This window comes from Arachis stenosperma, chromosome 9 (assembly GCF_014773155.1).
Source record: "Arachis stenosperma cultivar V10309 chromosome 9, arast.V10309.gnm1.PFL2, whole genome shotgun sequence".
NCBI lineage: Eukaryota > Viridiplantae > Streptophyta > Magnoliopsida > Fabales > Fabaceae > Arachis > Arachis stenosperma.
This window is the reverse complement of record NC_080385.1, coordinates 8,219,637-8,223,335: the sequence shown is the minus strand read 5'-3', so window position 1 is coordinate 8,223,335 and position 3,699 is coordinate 8,219,637. Positions and strand designations below refer to the sequence as shown.

At 38.4% G+C, this 3,699-nt stretch overlaps 1 non-coding gene across 1 annotated transcript; it reads right to left on the bottom strand.

The window, feature by feature from the left end:
• Positions 1-3,386: 3,386 nt before the first annotated feature.
• On the bottom strand, positions 3,387-3,494 carry LOC130953088 (small nucleolar RNA R71). Its single transcript, XR_009075261.1, has one exon. It is a non-coding gene; the product is annotated as a small nucleolar RNA R71 (small nucleolar RNA).
• Between the last annotated feature and the right edge of the window lie 205 nt (positions 3,495-3,699).

Genomic DNA, 3,699 nt, shown 5'->3' with positions numbered 1-3,699 from the left:
TTATGTCATTTACTCATCTATGTACTAGTTTTCTATAAGTAGGACCTTTTACTATTGTATAGAGATATCAGAGAGATCTTGGTAGCTATCTTTGTTTTATGCTATCTTAGACCTTTGGGAGGCTGGCCATTCGGCCATGCCTAGACCTTGTTCTTATGTATTTTCAACGGTGGAGTTTCTACACACCATAGATTAAGGTGTGGAGCTCTGCTGTACCTCGAGTATTAATGCAATTACTATTGTTCTTCCATTCAATTCCGCTTGTTCTTTATCCAAGATATCACTTGTTCTTCAACATGATGAAGGTGATGATTGACGCCCATCACCATTCTCACCCATGAACAAGGTGACTGACAACCATTCTTGTTCTACAAGCATCTGAGGCTTAGTGAATATCTCTTGGATTCCTGATTGCACGATGCATGGTTGATCGCCTGACAACCGAGTGCTCGCCTGACAAACGAGCCAACCATTCCGTGAGATCAGAGTCTTCGTGGTATAGGCAAGAACTGATGGCGGCATTCAAGAGAATCCGGAAGGTCTAACCTTGTCTGTGGTATTCTGAGTAGGATTCAATGATTGAATGACTGTGACGTGCTTCAAACCTGTAACCTACTGGGCGTTAGTGACAGACGCAAAAGAGTGATTCTATTCCGGTAGGGGAGGGAACCAAACCGGTGATTGGCAGTACTGTGACAGAGTGCGTGCATTAGCTTTCACTGCGCGGATGGGAGGTAGCTGCTGACAACAGTGAAACCCTACACGAGCTTGCCATGGAAAGGAGTAAGAAAGGATTGGATGAAGGCAGTAGGAAAGCAGAGAGACGGAAGGGAAGGCATCTTCATACACTTGTCTGAAGCTCTTACACCAATGATATACATAAGTATCACTATCTTTATCTTTTATATTATTTTCGTTCATCATCACATATATTTGAGTTTGCCTGACTAAGATTTACAAGATGACCATAGCTTGCTTCAATGCTAACAATCTCCGTGGGATCGACCCTTACTCACGTAAGGTATTACTTGGACGACCCAGTGCACTTGCTGGTTAGTTGTGCGAAGTTGTGTAATGCCATGGTATTGAGCTACCACGTTTTTGGAGCCATTACTAGGGATTATGAGAGTTGTGAAAAGTATTGTTCACAATTTCGCGCACCAAGTTTTTGGCGCCGTTGCCGGGGATTGTTCAAGTTTTGAGCAAGCTTTTGGTAACAACGCCTGGGATTGTTCTAGTTTGGACAACTGACGGTTCATCTTGTTGCTTAGATTAGGTATTTATTTTTTTCGAAATTCTTGAAGATGAATTCTAGAGTTTCATGATGATTTGTTGAAATCTGGCTGGCTGAGAAGCCATGTCTAATCTGATTGGACCGAGGTTTCAACTTATCACCACAAGAGCTTGTTGATTTTCATCAATTTTGCTCTTGGAGCAGTGATCTGCTAAGACTTGGCTGACCTTTGGTCATGTCTAGTGTTTTGGACCGAAGCTTTCTTTGAAAGCTTGGCTGGCTGTGAAGCCATGTCTAATTCCTGGACCGGAGTCTTAGACTAGCATTGCACTGATTCCTGGAATTCTCATTAAGAATTTTGATATCTTTTCCCACTTAATTTTCGAAAAATACAAAAAAAAAATTTAATTACAAAATCATAAAAACCAAAAAAATATTTGCTGTTTCTTGCTTAAGTTTAGTGTCTCATCTTAAGTTTGGTGTCAATAGCATGCATTCATTCATGTGTCTTAAGGATCTTCAAGTAATTCTTGATGATTTCCTACTCTGATCTTTGAATTCTTTTGGCTTGAGTGTTTATGTGTCTCATATAGTGTCAGTAGTACACAAACTGCTAAGTTTGGTGTCTTGCATGCATTGTTATTTGATTCTTGTTGCATTTTGATTATTAAAAATCCAAAAATATTTTTAATTTGTGTCTTTTCAAGTCAATAATACAAAGAATTGAAGATTCAGAACATGCTGCAGAGGAATTATACAGAAAAAGCTGAGCATTCAAAAATGCCCAGTGAAGAAGGCAGACTGGCGTTTAAACGCCAGCCAGGGTACCTGGTTGGGCGTTTAACGCCCAAAAAGGTAGCATTTTGGGCGTTAAACGCCAGAATGTATACCATTCTGGGCGTTTAACGCCAAGATGGTGCTAGGGGGAAGATTTTGTTTTCAAATCAATTTTTTTTCAAGTTTTCAAAGTTTTTCAAAACCAAATCTTTTTCAAATCATATCTTTTCAATCAAATGTTTTCAAAATCAATTTCTTTCCTTTCTCAAAGATACTTACTAACAATTAATGATTTGATTGAACATTTTTTGCCTTTTCTATTAAGAAAGGTTTTATGTTTGAATCATATCTTTTCTTGTTAGGCAAGTCATTAATATTTTTTTTAAAAAACATATCTTTTCAAATTGTTTTCAAATCATATCTTTTTAAAATGTTTTTCAAATCATATCTTCTCAATCATATCTTTTTAAAACCATAACTTTTCAATCAAATCTTTTTAACCACATCTTCTTCAAAATAGTTTCAATCAAATCTTTTTGACTTCTAATTTTAAAAATCTTTTTCAAAAATCACTTGATTTCTTTTCCACTTTCAATTTTCGAAAATTATCAACATCTTTTTGATTGAATTTTCGAAAATCCTCTTCCCTCCTTCCCACATCCTTCTATTTATGGAGTACTACTCCTTCTAAATGCACAATTCGAACTCTAACTAATAAAGTTCGAATTCTTCTTCTCCTTCTTCTTACTATTTCTCTTTTCCTCTGACACTTCAAGGAATCTCTATACTGTGACATAGAGGATTCCACATTTTCTTTTTCTCTCCTCTTTCATATGAGCAGGAGCAGAGACAAAGGCATTCTTGTTGAAGCTGATCCTGAACCTGAAAGGACCTTGAAGAGAAAGCTAAGAGAAGCTAAAGCACAACTCTCTTTAGAGGACCTGACCGAATTCTTCAAGGAAGAAGAACACATGGCAGCCGAAAACAACAACAATGCCAACAATGCAAGGAAGGTGCTGGGTGACTTCACTGCACCTACTCCTGATTTTATGGGAGAAGCATCTCTATCCCTGCCATTGGAGCAAACAACTTTGAGCTTAAGCCTCAATTAGTTTCTCTAATGCAACAGAATTGCAAGTTCCATGGACTTCCAATGGAAGATCCTCATCAGTTCTTAGCTGAATTCTTGCAAATCTGTGACACAGTCAAGACTAATGGGGTTAACCCTGAGGTCTACAGACTGATGCTATTCCCTTTTGCTGTAAGAGACAGAGCTAGAATATGGTTGGATTCTCAACCTAAAGAAAGCCTGGACTCTTGGGAAAAGCTAGTCAATGCCTTCTTGGCAAAGTTCTTTCCACCACAAAGATGGAGTAAGCTTAGAGTGGAAGTCCAAACCTTCAGACAGAAGGATGGAGAATCCCTCTATGAAGCTTGGGAAAGATACAAACAATTAATCAGAAGATGTCCCTCAGACATGCTTTCTGAATGGAGCATCATAGGTATTTTCTATGATGGTCTCTCTGAACTATCCAAGATGTCTTTGGATAGCTCTGCTGGAGGATCTCTTCATCTGAAGAAGACGCCTGCAGAAGCTCAAGAATTGATTGAAATGGTTGCAAATAACCAATTCATGTACACTTCTGAAAGGAATCCTGTGAACAATGGGACTAGTCAGAAGAAAGGAG